Consider the following 18064-nt stretch of genomic DNA (forward strand, 5'->3'; position numbering starts at 1 on the left):
TACATATTCTGTGCACACAAGATATACAACAAATATTCCTGCATCACTTACCTACCTCCCATATGTACACAAGACCCACAGCAAATTTCACACTATGTTTGAATTCATTCACAAGGTCCCTTTCCTGCTACATTCTCTCTGAACTCCTTCTTCAACACCCACTTTTGTCATGCTGCCTACATTTGATCTAGTTGCAGTGCTGCCAACTCTTGCAATTTTATCATTAGTCCGGCAACATTTGACGTTTTTCTCAAAGCCTCCGCTCTTGGAAAAATGTAATTACGTGAACATCTCAGCATTTATTTACAAAACAAAAAGGAAGTTTGCAGCCTCCACCACTGCAAAGAACAACTTGAAAATGTGAACCATAAAGGCTCAAAACCCAGAACACTTATAAAAAGAAACAAAATGTATTATTTTTTTTTAAATCTCATGATTTGGTGAGTACAGACTAACTCAGAATTTTTGAAGGTTTGGGGTTAGCATTACTATGTTGACTTGCATAAAAGCTAACCATTCGTTGTTCCTCTTCCTCTAACCTCTGTCTACCTACCAGTCTTTGGATAGGGTGCTCGCTGGGTTCGGATCCATCCCGTTTTAAATTCCTGAAAAGTGCCTAGCATTGCATGAGCAGTGCCATATAACAATAATAAATAATAATAAAAGTAGCAATAATAAGGTTTGGCAATGTCTTGTATAGCTGAGATCAGAATAAAGCCTTCTATATTTAATTAACCCAGACATTTAAAATGGTTTTCTAAATCCAAACTAATTACTGCCCACACTAAACCACAGAGGAATGTATTTGAGTAATATGAAAGGCACATTATAATTTACAAAAACAGAGGCATTCAGGCACATACCCTGAAGTGTGCAATCCATAGCACGCACTTGGTACTGTAAATATTGCCCACCACCAGGCAATATCTGATGGAAGGACTTGTAATAGGAAGGACATGAAATAGGAAGGACTTGCCCTGTGTCATTCAGAAAAGTTGCAGTGCCCATTAACTACCACTTGGAACCATAGGTAGGTAAATGCAGACCAAAGGCATTTCACAAGAGACAAAGAGATTTTTATCTTGTCCATACACTACCTAAAATATAGCATAAGCCAATATGAAAGCAGAGTGTAATACTGTAGAACCTAACTAAGCCATGCTCCTTATAATTTGCACATGCAAAAACGGCCCTCTTTTCTCTCATTTTTGCCAATATTCTCCACCAAAAGAATCAGGGTAGATGCCTAACTGCTGAAGAACATGATGCTGATTGACATGGACATCTAATAATCACCATGGTCATGCCAACCATCATAAATTTCAGGGCTTGAGGTGAACCACTCAAGCTATACACGTTTGCTGAAGACGTTTTAAAGAAAGTCACATCACTGAACACACACCTGGAAATCACTAGCTAAGCACCTGGAACAAAGTCTGTTGAAGTGCTAAACCAACTTTTGACAGCAGTAGCCTCTTCTTCACACACAGAAATAATATTGTCTTCATTTGGATTAATTCATTTAAAGCTGAGAAATCGATTGGGAGTTGAAAAAGCAGGAAAACTTGTCTCTCTCTTCCAGTCTAGGAATAAAAATGAGACGGGAAGGAATGAGATCTACTAGTTTTAACAGTTTAAAGGACAGCTTAAATAACTTACGAGACTGTTGTCTCATTTTCAAGAGACATAGGTGAGTAAAAACTTAAGCTCCAGTCACTTTCATCCAGGCATATTTGAAAATTTCTCCAGGTTAAACTGAAATAGTCAGTTTAATTCACTGTCTACAGTTAATCCTTCTGTTCCTTTAATAAATCATTTAGTTGTAAATGTGAAACATGTTTTGATAAGAGAAGTTTATATATCAAAAACAATTAAGGTTGTTTTAATAAAAATAAATTTTATAAGCTGTTTTGTGTGTTTAATTAAATTCCAATCACTATCCTAATGCCGCGTAACACAAATCATGAGCTAAAATTAATTATCTAGTAAATAAGCACTATATAATTCACTATTTTCTAATATACTAAAATGTACTATAAATAAAAATCTTAAAATATTAAGCAATATAATTGCTTAAATAAATGTAGATGGTTATAGCATACTGTTCTAGGGAGCAAAAAGATGTACCAAATCTAGTACAAAGACTCCATTTAGTTGTGAATCAACATGTTTTAATGGTTATATCAACCAATGAGAAAACACCGTTATTTAGAAAATAACTAAAGTACAAATGGAATTGATTAAAATCAAGGCTTTCCAATTTGTGATTTAAATGATGACTTAAATTGCCTTGCTTTAAATCAATCCACCCTGATTGCAAAGTTAACACAGTTAAGCAAAAAAAACAAAAATGTCAAGTTAAATAATTATTCATTCTATTTCATTAACTAATGCCACCTGAACAATTTAAAATGAAAAAAAGAGTGAATAGGGGTTACACGCCTGAGCATAATCTCGAAGGATTAAAGATTTTCCTTGCAACTCATAGGGAATTCTTTCCAAGCCGAAAAACAGTCAAACAAGGAATAGCCTGTTGATCATATTCTGTTAACATATTCTGTTATCTCTTCTACACAAACAAGCAAAAACATTACTTCACATATTGTATTTAAAACACAAGAACCTCACAGCCCTGAAGTATTCCAATGCATTTAGGGCAGGTGGGACACTGGCAGACCAGGAGCCAGTTTATGCCAAGGCCCCAGGCCTCACTGAACATTTACAAATGCATAGCTGAAAACCAGATGGATGACGCATGTATTTTTTTCAATCAACTATGCCCCATGTTATAATGTAACAGTGAACACTTGCATTCTATATATCCCTGATAACTGAAAGTGCTGAAGCCTGGGAGAATTACTAAGGTCAAGTTTTTGTCATGGTTATTTTTAGTAAAAGTCACGGACAGGTCGCGGGCAATATACACAAAAAAAATTCATGGGAGCCATGACCTGTCTGTGACTTTTACTAAAAATAATGAGGGGAGAGAGGGTGGGTAAGGGGAGGGAAGGAATGACAGTTGAAGCCCCATGGTGTGGACTGACAACCCCAGCCCTGCTACCATGGTGGGGAGGAGCAGGGCGGGGCAGGGGAAGCACAGTCCCAATTTCAATCCTGGCTGAAGCCATGGGGCAGGGGCACAGAGCAGCAACTCCAGCTCCAGCCACAGCCGAAGCCGTGGGAGGGGAGATGCACAGACCCGGCTCTGGCATGGACCAAAGCGGCAATGTGTGTGGGGGGCGGGGGGCGGGGGGGTGCACAGCCCAGGCTCTGGCCACAGAGGACCAGGGTTTTTTTTTATTTACAATTTATTTAGGGGGGCACACAGCCCTGTCTCCAGCACTGGCCACAGCCACAGGGAGGGAGGGATACACATCCCCAGCTCCGGCTGAAACCAAGGGTGAGGGGCCCACAACCCTGACTCCAGCCCCAGCTTCTGACAGCTGAAGCCGAAGTCATGGAGCTCCAGTAACGTCACAGAATCCATTACTTCCGTGACCTCCATGACTGAATCGTATCCTTAACAATTACACACGTTCTGGTGGGGGATTGTGACCACCTGGATGATAATCACTGGGCTAACAAGGTAATTGGGGAGAATTTAAGGAGAGGAAACATGAAGCAAAGGCGGCTGAGGAAGGAGCTCAAGAGGAACTCAGAAGGAAGCTCAGAGGGTGAGCCTGGGCTGAAGAGTGAGGGCTACAGGGCAGTCTGTCCTTGCTCTAAGCCCAGGTTACACGTTCTGGTGGTGTAAGAGGGAAATAAATGCACACCTTGGTGAATGATAAACAGCCTGGTGTGTGTTTATGACTGCGGAACCCCCTGAACTAGTGCCCTGTGACACTCTGTAACACTCTGTAACTAAGTAACCCATCAAACAGAACAAATGTGTAATGCAAATGAAGGACTATAGCAGGAAGGTGCTAATCCCTGCATATTTCAAAAAAGTGGTCATGTATGACGATCAAAGACTCTAAATGCTTTCCTCTCTCTCCGCATCATCAAAGAAAGAACCCAGGTGGGTAGTGACTCTGTCAACTTGTTTTTCTGTGACAAGAAGCTATAAGTATGGACACAAGGAAAAATCCTTCATCTCTGGACTGTTTGGATTCTAACGGGGCAGAATAACAAACAAGAACAGAGATCCCCAGAATTATTCTGGGTAGCCCTGAGAGACTTTTGAGAAACGGGCAGATTACTTCATCTCTGCTACCATTTGGAATTATAGAGTGTGACTCACCTGTACATATATTTTACCTGTATTAACCTCTCAATAACTCTCATTTATTTTTCCTGGTTAATAAATCTTTAGTTAATTTGCTATAGAATTGACTTCCGACATTGTCTTTGGTGTGAAATTTAGGAAGCAAATACTGGGTGAGTAACTGGTCTGTTGACACTAGGTGCAACCTGAATATTCTGTGGGTTCAGGGCTGCCCGGAGAGGGGGGGGCCCCATAAGAATGTCGGAGGCTCCCCCCCACCTCCGCCTTCCCCCATCCCCCGGTGCCTCAGTGTGCCGCATCCGGGAGCGGCCCTGGACAACACTGCAGCCGCGTGGCCTGAGCTCCTCCGAGTGGCGGGAGCTCAGGTCCCGTGGAGCCAGGCCGCTGCAGCGCTGTGCAGGGCCGCTCCTGGACGCGGCGCGCTGAGGCTCTGGGGGGAGGCGGGAGTAAGCAGCATGGTAAGTCCCTCTGAGCCGGACACCCCTCTGACCCCTCCCAGCCCAGACCCCCAGCTCTGAGCCCAGCCCCTCTGAGCTGGACACCCCCTGACCCCCCTACACAGCTCCGACCACCAGCTCCGAGCCCAGCTCCTCTGAGCTGGACACCCCTGACCCCACCCCCCCACAGCCCTGACCCCCAGCTCCGAGCCCAGCCTTTCTGAACCAGGCATCCCCCGACCCCATCCCCCCACAGCCCTGACCCCCAGCTCCGAGCCCAGCCTTTCTGAGCCAGGCATCCCCCGACCCCATCCCTAGGGTTACCATACGTCCTCTTTTTCCCGGACATGTCCGGCTTTTCGGCAGTCAAACCCCCGTCCGGGGGGAATTGCCAAAAAGCCGAACATGTCCGGGAAAATGGCGGCTCTGTTTAAGAGCCGGGCTGCCTGAACGCTACCGGCTTCGGGCAGCCCCGTGCCTCCAGACCCTGCGCCGCCGGAGCCCGGGAGGGGAAGTGCCCGGCTGGGGGCGCAGGGTCCGGAGGCAAGGGGGCTGCCCGAAGCCGGTAGCTCTGGGGCAGCCCGGTTCTTAAACAGAGCCTCCAGCGGCTGCGGCTCTGTGTAACTGACACTGTGTCAGTTACACACAGCCCCGGCGGCTGGAGGCTCCAGCCGCCCCCGCTCTGTTTAAGAGCCGGGCTGCCCGAGCGCTACCGGCTTCGGGCAGCCCCCTTGCCTCCAGACCCTGCGCCCCCAGCCGGGCACTTCCCCTCCCGGGCTCCGGCGGCGCAGGGTCTGGAGGCACGGGGCTGCCCGAAGCTGGTAGCGCTCGGGCAGCCCGGCTCTTAAACAGAGCGGGGGGCGGCTGGAGCCTCCAGCCGCCGGGGCTGTGTGTAACTGACACAGTGTCAGTTACACAGAGCCCCAGCCGCTGGAGGCTCTGTTTAAGAGCCGGGCTGCCCCAGAGCTACCGGCTTCGGGCAGCCCCGTGCCTGGAGACCCTGCGCCGCCGGAGCCCGGGACGGGAAGTGCCCGGCTGGGGGCGCAGGATCTGGAGGCAGGGGGGCTGCCCGAAGCCGGTAGCGCTTGGGCAGCCCGGCTCTTAAACAGAGCGGGGGCGGCTGGAGCCTCCAGCCGCCGGGGCTCTGTGTAACTGACCCAGTGTCAGTTACACAGAGCCAAAGAGGAGCAAAGCCTCCAGCCCCCTGGGCTGTGTGTAACTGACACAGGGTCAGTTACACAGAGCCCCAGCCGCTGGAGGCTCTGTTTAAGAACTGGGCTGCCTGAGAGCTACCGGCTTCGGGCAGCCCCCGTGCTCCGGACCCTGCACCCCCAGCCGGGCACTTCCCCTCCCGGGCTCCGGCGACGCAGGGTCTGGAGGCACGGGGGCTGCCCGAAGCCGGTAGCGCTGGGGCAGCCCGGCTCTTAGAGCCTAAGAGGAGCAGAGCCTCCAGCTGCGGGGTCTCTGCTCCTCTTCGGCTCTGTGTAACTTATACTGTGTAAGTTACGCAGAGCCGCCGGAGCCCCGGAGGGGAAGTGCCCGGCTGGGGGCGCAGGGTCCGGAGGCATAGGGGCTGCCCAAAGCCCGAGCGCTACCGGCTTCACGGTTTGCTGGGCAGCCTCCAGACCCTGCGCCCCCGGCTGGGCGCTTCCCCTCCCAGGCTCCAGCTGCGCTGGGGAAGCGCCGGCTGGGGGCGCAGGGTCTGGGGGCTGCCCGGCAAACCGTGAAGCTGGTAGCACTGGGGCAGCCCTTTCCCCCTGGCTGGGAGTGGGAGGGAGGAGGGGGCGGAGTTAGGGTGGGGGAAGGGGTGGAGTTGGGGCGGGGCTAGGGTGGGGAAATGGGCGGGGCCATGGCCCGTGGAGGGTCCTCTTTTTTTATTTATGAGATATGGTAACCCTACCCATCCCCCCACAGCCCTGACCCCTAGCTCCGAGCCCAGCCCCTCTGAGGCAGACCGCCCCGATCCGCCTCACAGCCCTTACCCCCAGCTCCGAGCCCAGCCCCTCTGAGCTGGACACCCCGTGACTCCCCCCCAGGTCTGACCCCCAGCTCCGAGACCAGCCCCTCTGAGCTGGACACCCCCCTGGCCCCACTCCCCTCACAGCCCTGACCCCCAGCTCTGAGCCCAGCCCCTCTGAGCCGGGCACCCCCGACCCCATCCTCCCACAGCCCTGACCCGTAGCTCCGAGCCCAGCTTTTAAATAATATATTTTGTGTATTTTCAAATTATTAAAAAATAATTTTTGAATGTATTTCACTGGTTATTTTTTACATTTCCAAATACATGTTACTATAGTATTGCAACTTTTTTTTAATGGAAGGGGCCCCCAAAATTGCTTTGCCCCAGGCCCCCTAAATCCTCTGGGCGATCCTGTGTGGGTTTTGGTGCAAGTGACCATTTACTGCATAGACCAGCTTTCCCAGTGCCTAAGGGGACTGTCTGTGACTCCATTATAAGACTATTGTATTACTTTAGGAGTTCAATTTGGCACTGTCTTGGTGAAATCTAATTATAGAACATACCACCAGTTTGGGTGTCTGACCTGCTTTTGACAGTCTGCCCTGAGGTAGGCACTCATGGCCATGAGCCACTCCAGACAGCATGACACCACCATGTTTGTGCCAACCAATTATATATAAGGAGGAGAACCTATGCTATCCGTCAGTGGAGGATAACCACAAGATTTAATACAATTAATATTTTTGTTTAAATGTAAAATATGATATTTTTTAATGTGAGAGAGAAAAGGTTGTTGTCAGGAAAAATTCTCTCTTTTCATCTCAATTTCCCAGCTCAGAAAGAAAGCTAATATTTTCCAAGAGAGACATGGTGGGTGAAGTAATATCTTTTGTGTAAGCTCAAAAGTTTCTCTTTCACCAACAGAAGTTGGTACAGTAAAAGATATTACCTCACCCACCTTGTTTCTCTAATATCCTGGGACCAACATGGCTTCAACATTGCCTACAATCTTTTCCAAGTTCCTTTAATGTTCTTGCTTTTCTCTAGGAGTATCTGCTTTTCAAAGCTTTATTTCCATTTTGAAAATCTATATTGACAATGTAGTTAGATAAATAATAATCCAATGTTTCTTGAAAGCTGAAGCTAGTTTGGGTGTCAACACTTATACCTTTACAGGTATGTGCTGATCTTTATTCAAAGTAAGTTTCACTGAACTAAATTATGACCAACATCTTTCTAAATGTTTATTGGAGAGGACATGCAGTTCCTCAGTAAAAAACCTGACTGAAAAACATATTGACTATTGTTCCGCTGACAGCGCATGATTTAAACTTCGAACCTTGTAGCATGTTGTCAACAGTGGAAATTCCTGAGCCAGAGAGTGTGATGAGTCATCAGAGGCAATTACCTGCACGTCTTGTGATAGGCCCCATGCCAGCCAATCACAGGCAAGGACCCACCCACATGATTCCAGGGTAAATATATAGGCTCTTAGAGGAAGCAGTCTCTTCAGTCTGCTCAGCATCACTATCTGGTCAGGAACACTCCCACTGCCAGTAGTGTCAACCAACTGCCCTTGCTCTTGCTCCTACTCCTGCACCAGTCTGTGTCTGTTTCCATGGTAGTGTGGGCCCCTGTGTCCGGGCAGAATCCTAATTTCAGTGGAACTCTGCATGGGTCCACACTACCCTGAACTTTTAAAAACAAAACATTGACATATTTTACTGTATGTGAGACTTGTCTTTTCCACTCATGGAAAACAGGGAGAAATCAGAACAGGAGTACTTGTGGCACCTTAGAGACTAACAAATTTATTAGAGCATAAGCTTTCGTGGACTACAGCCCACTTCTTCGGAAGTATGCATCCGATGAAGTGCGCTGTAGTCCACGAAAGCTTATGCTCTAATAAATTTGTTAGTCTCTAAGGTGCCACAAGTACTCCTGTTCTTTTTACGGATACAGACTAACACGGCTGCTACTCTGAAACCAGGGAGAAATCAAACTCTTGAGTCTACCACACTACAATGTGTTGCTTTCATCAATAGTGTAACGATCTTGGGGTTCGTTAAATAACAAATTAGTGAATGGGAAAGGAATAAAACTTTAATAAAACAAACTGGAGAGCCTCTCTGCTGAACTGCTGCACACAGCCATGCTATGTTTCCAAGCCCTGTTTCCAGGGCACATCTCCAAATTCCCACATTCACAACACTGGGTCCTGTGGCACCTTTAAGACTAACAGAAGTATTGGGAGCATAAGCTTTCGCGGGTAAGAACCTCACTTCTTCAGATGCAAGAAGTGCATCTGAAGAAGTGAGGTTCTTACCCACGAAAGCTTATGCTCCCAATACTTCTGTTAGTCTTAAAGGTGTCACAGGACCCTCTGTTGCTTTTTACAGATTCAGACTAACACAGCTACCCCTCTGATACTATTCACAACACTGTCCCTTATGAGGGAGTGTCTCCAAATCACCATCTTTCATAAACATATCTCTACACATAGTTAGGGACCTACCAAATTCACGGTCCATTTTGGTCAAATTCACAGTCATAGGATTTTAAAAATCCTAAATTTCATGATTTCAGCTATTTAAATCGGAAATTTCAGTGTTGTAATTGTAGGGTCCTGACCCAAAAAGGAGTTGTTGAGGGGGAGTCGCAAGGTTATTGTAAAGGGGAGTTTGCATTACTGCTACCCTTACTTTCTGCACTGCTGCTGGCCAGGAGCCTAGCTCTGAAGGCAGAGCTGCCTCCAGCAACAGCGCAGAAGTAAGGATGGCACGGTATGGTACTAGCACCTTAACTTCTGCACTGCTGCCTGCAGTGCTGGGCCCTCAGTCAGCAGCCACCATTCTCTGGCTGCCCAACTGTGAAGGCAGCAGCGCAGAAGTAAGGGTGGCATGGTATGGTATTGCCACCCTTACTTCTGTACTGCGGCTTGCGTAGGCGCCTGGCCAGCAGCCGTCGCTCTCTGGTCGCCCAGATCTGAAGGCATCATAGAAGTAAGGATGGCAATACTGTGACTGCCTAAAAAAACCTTGTGACCCCCTGCAACTCCCTTTTGGGTCAGGACCCCCACTTTGAGAAATGCTGGTCTCCCCCATGAAATATGTATAATACAGATGCTCCCCGGGTTATGCAAACCCGACTTACGCAAATCTGGACTTACGCAAAATTCGACTTATGCAAAGCGTTCCAGAACAGAATACTTGCATAAGTCGGGGAGCATCTGTATACGGTAAAAGCGCACAAAAGACAAGCAATAAAGAAGGATGACCCTAGTGACAGTAGTGGAGGAACACAGAACCGTATTCCTAACACTACATTTACTACTGGAAGGAGATAATTGTAGTAAGAAGAAGGCCTGAAACATAAGGCCTTGTATCAGAGGCCTTGTATCAGAGGCCTCGTATCAGGCGTTACTACAATAATGTTAGGCAAAGGATACTTGTTTGTTTAAAAAAAAAAAAACAGGAAGGACAAATTAGAAATATAGAAATAAGAGTAACAAGAGAGTTGCAACAAGCAGGAGTGAAATAATACCTTAGTCCTTTTAGAAAGGCTTACATTTTCAAAACCCAGTGGAAATATGAACTAAATAATTCTCAACTGTTCTGTGTAGTAGATAAATAGGTAATATCCCAGACAAAAACAACAACAAACAAACAACAGTTCATTCAGAGTTAAGGTTGAGCAGACACACCACTAATGCATTTAGAAAATTCGTTAATGGAACACTGCAGTTTTTAAAAAAAAAATAATTGGGAGGCATGAAAGTGCACAGTTCAGATAAACTAAGCAACTTTAGCTCTGCTTGCATACTACCAACAACCTCCCATCCATACTACCAACAACCTCCCATCTCTCACCTACCACCTCATGCCTAAGTATGTTGTGACATATGGTTTTTCTACAACACTTTAAATAATTTTTTATAAGGGATTTGAGAACTCCATATCTTATATTTAGAAAAGCCATGCTATTTGAAAAATGTGTATGGCATGTAGTAAATGTATTCTAAATCTGATTCTCTGACACAAAGTGTGATCCTTTGCTACTACCCTATCCTTTACTTTCGGAGTGTAAGTCACAAACTAAGTGTTCTCTGCTTACCTGATTTGTATTTGTTAATAGAAAAATATTGTAAGAAATGTAGCTACCCTATTTGGAGGCATATGTATTTTAAGAATCTGTTTCCTCCTCCAAGGAACTTAGCTTCTCTATATCTCATTAGATTGTAAGTGACTTGCCCAAAGTCACACTACGCATCACTGCAAGAGCCAGGACTGGAACTCAAAAGATCCTGGTTCACAGCCTTTTTCTCAATCCAGTAGACTGTGCTACCTGTCACAATGGGTATGGACAGACAAAAAGAATCAGACTTAAAGTAGAGGAGGGCACAAAGTAGAAAGAATCTGAAAGGTAATTGTGCAAGAAGTAAAATAAAAAATCCAGGGAAATATGGAAGAAAGAAAGAAAGAAAGAAAGAAAGAAAGAAAGAAAGATACAAACACTGAAAAGGAAAAGAAGATGACAGAAGACAGCAGAGAGGAGAAACACCCTGTGGGTAGGAGCACCTGTCATCAGTCACTGACAAGCAGCACAGCCTTCAGCAGATCTGGCTGAAATAACAGCAGCTGACATGGGAGGCCCAAACCACCTTACCTATAAAAGAACATTAAAAGATGGGACAGGATGGTTTGGAGGGATATTTGTCTCTGTTTATTTGAACTACACATTTTTGACATACCTGTTTATTTTGTTTCTTATGTGCGCTGCCTTTTCTCTCCATAAATTTAAACTAGAAAAATAACCAAAACATGGTTACATGCATACCACACACATACACATGAGGGTGGCATGGCCAGATGCTCAAGTCAATAACAATTAGAGGGTGATTGCTTGACCAAAAAAAAAAAAAGGGAAAAAAATAAGGTCACGTTGTCAGTGTTTAATTAATTTTCTTCCAACTAGTTTTTAAATAGCTACATGTAAGAATATAAGAACATGTAAAATTCCTATGTCTATTTTTTTCTGCAATGCACATAAGAATGCACTTCTGTCCAAAGAATAACTATGACCGTTGACAAGAAAAGCGCCTCAAAAGTACCTACAGTGGCTTAGGCTTAAGTCTCATTTTGAAAAGCAACTAAGTCCCATTGAAAGGCTCTTACATCACTTAGACACTAGACAATTTTATCCTGGACCACTAACCACTATTCATTCACACACAGCAGCTGAGCCTCATAGGCTCTCATGACCCCAGATGGAAACTGTTCTACCTGTTCTAATGGGCTCTAATGGACCAATACCTTTGAGATCACCACTGCTCTACTGCAGCCAAATCGGAGCCAAATTGAAAGCTCATTGAAGTCAATAGGCTTTGGATCAGATCCTTGTGAAAAATGACATTGAGAAATGGATTATTGACTGGGTTGGGTGAATTTATACTATGCAATGCAGTCTCACCCTAGCACAAATTGCCTCCCCTCACAGAAGCAGAGGAGACAATCTGGCCCTAAATTTCTATTTATTGTTAGTGAGCACCTTCATGAATATCAAATGTTTACATTATCTACATATTTCACAGTATGGACCAGTTTTCATAAACTTTTCATCATTTTTCGGTAATATCAATGCAATATTCCCTCTTCTTTTAAAGTAGATAGACAAAATGTGTGGATTAAGACACAAAAAGGAATATTTATTTCATTCTCACACCTTGCACCAGATGTACGTTGTTACTCAGTAAACATGTTTAACTACTGTAGATTTTTTTTTATTCAAAATATCTAGCTATTGGCATTTATAAAGTACTTAGTGTAGTAAATAGTAATTATCTTTGCTTTAAAGTGGTTGATCATTTGTGCTCCCAATATCATGCAGTAGACTGATCCAAATGTTAACAACTCCTACAAGAAGCCCTTTCTAAAATCATAGAATCTCAGGGTTGGAAGAGACCTCAGGAGGTCATCTAGTCCAACCCCCTACTCAAAGCAGGACCAATCCCCAAACTAAATAATCCCAGCCAGGGTTTTGTCAAGCCTGACCTTAAAAACCTTGCAGGAAGGAGATTCCACCACCTCCTTAGGCAACCCATTCCAGTGATTCACCACCCTCCTAGTGAAATAGTTTTTCCTAATATCCAACCTAAGCCTCCCCCACTGCAACTTGAGACCTTACTCCTTGTTTTGTCATCTGGTACCACTGAGAACAGTCTAGATCCATCCTCTTTGGAACCCCCTTTCAGGTAGTTGAAAGCAGCTATCAAATCCCCCCTCATTCTTCTCTTCTGCAGACTAAACAATCCCAGTTCCCTCAGCCTCTCCTCATAAGTCATGTGCTCCATCCACGTAATCATTTTTGTTACCCTACGCTGGACTCTTTCCAATTTTCCCACATCCTTCTTGTAATGCGCGGCCCAAAACTGGACACAGTACTCCAGATGAGGCCTCACCAATACCAGATAGAGGGGAATGATCACGTCCCTTGATCTGCTGGCAATTCTCCTACTTATACAGCTCAAAATGCTGTTAGCCTTCTTGGCAACAAGAACACACTGTTAACTCATATCCAGCTTCTCGTCCACTGTAACCCCTAGGTCCTTTTCTGCAGAACTGCTGCCTAGCCACTTTGTCCCTAGTCTGTAGCAGTGCATGGGATTCTTCCATCCTATGTGCAGGACTCTGCACTTGTCCTTGTTGAACCTCATCAGATTTCTTTTGGCCCAATCCTCTAATTTGTCTAGGTCTCTTGGTATCCTATCCCTACCCTCCAGCATATCTACCACTCCTCCCAGTTTAGTATCATCTGCAAATTTGATGAGGGTGCAATCCACACCATCCTCCAGATCATGAATGAAGATATTGAACAAAAACGGCCCTAGGACTGACCCTTGGGGCACTCCGCTTGATACCAGCTGCCAACTAGACATGGAGTCATTAATCACTACCTGTTGAGCCCAATGATTTAGCCAGCTTTCTATCCACCTTACAATCCATTCATCCAGCCCATCCTTCTTTAACTTGCTGGCAAGAATACTGTGGGAGACCGCATCAAAAGCTTTCCTAAGTTAAGGAATAACACGTCTACTGCTTTCCCCTCATCCACAGAGCCAGTTATCGCGTTGTAGAAGGCAATTAGGTTAGTCAGGCATGACTTGCCTTTGGTGAATCCATGCTGACTGTTCCTGATCACTTTTCTCTCCTCTAAGTGCTTCAGAATTGATTCTTTGAGGACCTGCTCCATATGATATGTAGCCTAAACCTTTCCTGCTCAAACTTTTATTTGTGAAAATATGAGATCACTTCCTTATAAGTGTCACTGTGCCTACTCCTAAATTCCTGTACTTGAAGACTTTAATGAAATTAACTTTAATGAAATTACACCTGAGTCTCCCGGCATCTCTTTCACCATATCTTTAGGTCAACCAACCACATTGCCCTCCCCTGTGGTCTCTCTAATAACTTAATTTAAAAGATCTCTAGTTATCTAAATTTCACACAATATTCCAGAAATATGCAGAAGTGCCATGCAGAAATGCCCAAAAAAAAAAAATCTCATTTCATTAGATTTAACATGTATTCTTTGTTTAAAGCAACCTATCCCCTCTATTAGATACTGGCACTGCTCATGTCACCACTACATGCCTTTTTGCCTGTCTCATTAATATTTAATCCTCTTAATTGGTATTTCACTTTTTTGTTCTTCTCACCCCAGAAGCAACACATTTCCTGGATTTAAAAGAATATTTTAGTCATCTGACAATTTACCCAATAAGTCCAAAAGCTCCTACAATTTCACTATATTCACCACTGTGTCAACTATCTCCTGCTTCAGTACCATCTGCAAGTATGGATACCAAGCAAATACAGTAGTTCAATTTTCCAACTCAGTAATTAATATGTTAAACAGGATTGTTCTCAGCATAAAACCCTGTGGGAACCCAATTGTCATTTCACTCCAGGAGGATTTTATGCCATTAATGATATCCCTCCTCACTGTTCCTGCCAACTTGCACATATTTTCTCATCAGTACTGATATCTAGATTTATCATCTTGTTCACCAATTGCCTGTGAGCAGGGCCGGCTCCAGTCACCAGTTTAACAAGCAGGTGCTTGGGGCGACCAAGGGAGAGGGGCGGCACCTGCGGCAATTCGGGGGCGGCAGGTCCCTCACTTCCTCTAGGAGCAAAGGACCTGCCGCTGAACTGCCGCCGCCGATCACGGCTTTTTTTTTTTTGTTTGGGGCGGCAGAAATGCTAGAGCCGGCCCTGCCTGTGAGACAACTTACTAAAAGCCTTACTGAAATCCAGGTAACTCACATCCACTGCCATGCTTTCATTAATTTTTTGCTCCTTCGAAGAAGTTAGATTTCTTTGACATAATCTATGGTTAGTGAGCCCATGCTCAAGAGAGCCTAAACTCTCATATTCATTTCTAAAGTACTATGCCAGGACTTATTTGTGATGCAGTCCAACTATACCATTCTATAATGATTCACTTCTCTCCAGCTAATCTTAAAAAAAAGTAATATAATCACAGAAAACAGAGATGGAAAAGACTCATTAGATCTTCTAGTCTGACTTCATTTCCCTTTACTGACAGGAAGTTTGCCTGATATTCATCTTAACTTTTCTGGTTTTATTTAATTGAATCCCAATTCATCATAGGAAACTGTTTTGCTCCTCTGGTCCATTGGACCTTTCTGCCCTGCTAGGGATTCAATCAAGAGGCTGGTTTTCTAAGCCACTTCTGAAATACTGGAATACAAATTGGGAGCAACATCATAGCTATATTATGAGAAGGAATAAAGCTGACTAAAGGGTGTTAAAGCTAATGAAAGTGTTGTTTTCTCTTGTATGGGGCAGTCTGCTATCTATTGAAAAGATACTTGATAAAGCAGTGAGCCAGGAAATGCATGCAGTCCTCTCAATTTAAAAGATAACTATCCAGAGATGGAAGAGTACAGACAATGTGCTAAATCACCACAGCCAGATTGGTCCTTAATTAAAAAAAAAAAAAACTTTGGAGGAATCTAATTTGAAGAGGATGGATTTGTTACACTCCTGGGTTATTGGTCTACAAGCATCATAACATATATAACTATTGTGAAAGGGTCCCCCACCACTAGAATCACTGGTCTGATACAGACACTTTGCATGCTCTTTCATTCCATTTGGCCATACCTTATTCAATAAGCAGCAAGGTAAGCAACTTCAAGGAAAATGGTACCAATTTGTGCCTTAATGAGGAGTTACCCTTACATGGGATTTACTCTACTGCAACCATTGCTGTGCCTACTGCAAACCAAAACACTGTGGCGGGGGGGACTCTGAGCTCAAATGTTTTACACTATCAAATGGACGGGGTCCATGATGAAGCAGTGAAACCATGGAGCTTTGTGATGCTACCTCCACCAAGTCCAGAAATATTATGTTCATACTATTCGCTTGGCTCCACCCTCTTAGCTGTTTAACAAAACTGGGGAAATACCAGTGGGCTGCTTTATAGCAGGGAGCCAACAAAAGTAGGTGGGATACTTCTCAACAGAGAGCTGTTATGAAGATAATTAAATAAACTTTGCTACAAAGGTATCTGATTCTGAAGGTAAGGAGAGGGCTGGAAGAAAATTCACCCCAGAAAGAAAGGTATGAGAAAGAAACACAAAGTAGTTCAAAATAAATTATTGAAAAACTAGACAAAATGGAGACTTGACCAGAGAGAGGATTTCATAAAGAACTGCATGCAAATTGCAAGTAGGTTCACATTATTCGTATTTAGCTGCCCTGGTTCCACTGAACATAGATAGGAAAAGTTAAGATAATATTATGTAAGCAGCTGAGAAATTGTGGAGAAAGGGAGCACATAGTACACTTAAGCAGCATGAATTGATTTAGGAACAGCAACAACAACAAAATTAAAATAACCCCCACCCCCCCCAAAAAACAAAAACACCTCTACCTCGATATAACGCAACCCGATATAACACAAATTCTGATATAACGCGGTAAAGCAGTGGTCCGGGGGGGGGGGGGGTGGCTGCGCACTCCGGCGGATCAAAGCAAGTTCAATATAACGCGGTTTCACCTATAACATGGTAAGATTTTTTGGCTCCCGAGGACAGCATTATATCGGGGTAGAGGTGTAAAACAAACAAAAAAAACCAAAGCTCTCTAAAGTCAAGTGATAAAGCTGCAGTAGATTAACCTCTGGCAGGAGCAACTTCTACTACTGTAATATTATAGCAAAGATGAGCTATTCTTCTAATGTGTCGTTAATTATTAGCAATAAGGCTGGTTCCACTCAATACCAAGATTTACATGCATTGCATACACACATCCCTCTCTAAAAATAAATAAATAATGGAGAACAAAATACCAGCAATATCTCTGTAGTCACAATGTCTCCCAAAAGAGTCCTGGAATACAATCAATGAAAACAATCTCAAGGTTACAGTTTGTACCTAGCTGCTTTTACTTTTCTAATGTTCTTATACAAAACTACAGAAAGAAATCCCACACAGAGAGGCAGTCCCTTGGGTAGACCAGCCCCAGGCCATTTAGGGCTTTGTAGGTCACAACCAGCAACTTATCTCCACCTGTAGACAACAGGCTTTATCCAATACAGTCAATCCACTACCTTTCATCCATAAACTATTTTTTAAAATGTATTTAAAAAGTTAACCATGAAAGGTACTAGTCAGGCAGCAAGGATTCTTCAGCAATGTGTCTCATACCAGATCCAGAAGGACCACTTGGAGAGGTAAAGAGAAAGTTAAGTTACCATGCCCATTCACTTACCACTCTGAGATTGCCAACAAAGTTGCTAATGTCAACTGTTCTGTTACTGATGTGGATACTTGTCCAAATAGACCATCTGATGGTAATTGTTCAGATCACTACAGATCTGGGCTGGATTTGAATCACTGACCTAGGGGTAAAGGGCTTTATGACCCATTACCAAATTATTGAGCCATCTCATCCCCCAGAACAGTTATTTTAATCCATTTTAGAAATAACTAGCATGTGGTTCCCAGTAAAACTTTTACTGTAATTTTACATTAAATAACCAGTACTCTCACATTAAATAACCATAAACATCACAAGTCACTTAGTATATACATTTAATGAGACTGGGGAAGGAGCAAATACAAAATGAAATCAAACAACTTTATATGTTTTATATCTACACAAAAAGGACCTGATATTTCTGATTTTCTACCAGTTTATTTCTTGCATTAACAGCCATATCCATATTTCTGTTTAATAAATTCAGCCACTTTAAGATGCCTGCCTACATCTCTCTATCCGCTTTACAATCCATAGCTTGAACATGCTTGAAGCTTCCTCTAAACTTGTGGGTGGAAAAGTGCTTAATGCATGTGAAGACCTCTCCTGTAAAGTTCATAGTGCAGTTGTTGTTGTTGTTGTTTTTAAACTA

The 18064-nt window shown here is 44.1% G+C and overlaps 1 protein-coding gene across 5 annotated transcripts in view; it reads right to left on the bottom strand.

Annotated features, from left to right (window-relative positions):
* The window catches only part of CTNNA2 (catenin alpha 2), a 766120-nt gene that overhangs the window by 670545 nt on the left and 77511 nt on the right, over positions 1-18064 (bottom strand). The window contains exon 2 of one of the 5 annotated variants that reach the window (XM_065597256.1): positions 1403-1583. The exons of the other annotated variants lie outside the window; for them this stretch is intronic. The gene's annotated coding sequence lies outside the window, so the exon portion shown is untranslated. The remainder of the gene's footprint in view (positions 1-1402; positions 1584-18064) is intronic. 5 annotated transcript variants of the gene reach the window in all.

Source organism: Chrysemys picta, chromosome 5, assembly GCF_011386835.1.
Source record: "Chrysemys picta bellii isolate R12L10 chromosome 5, ASM1138683v2, whole genome shotgun sequence".
In the NCBI taxonomy this organism is placed as follows: Eukaryota; Metazoa; Chordata; order Testudines; family Emydidae; genus Chrysemys; species Chrysemys picta.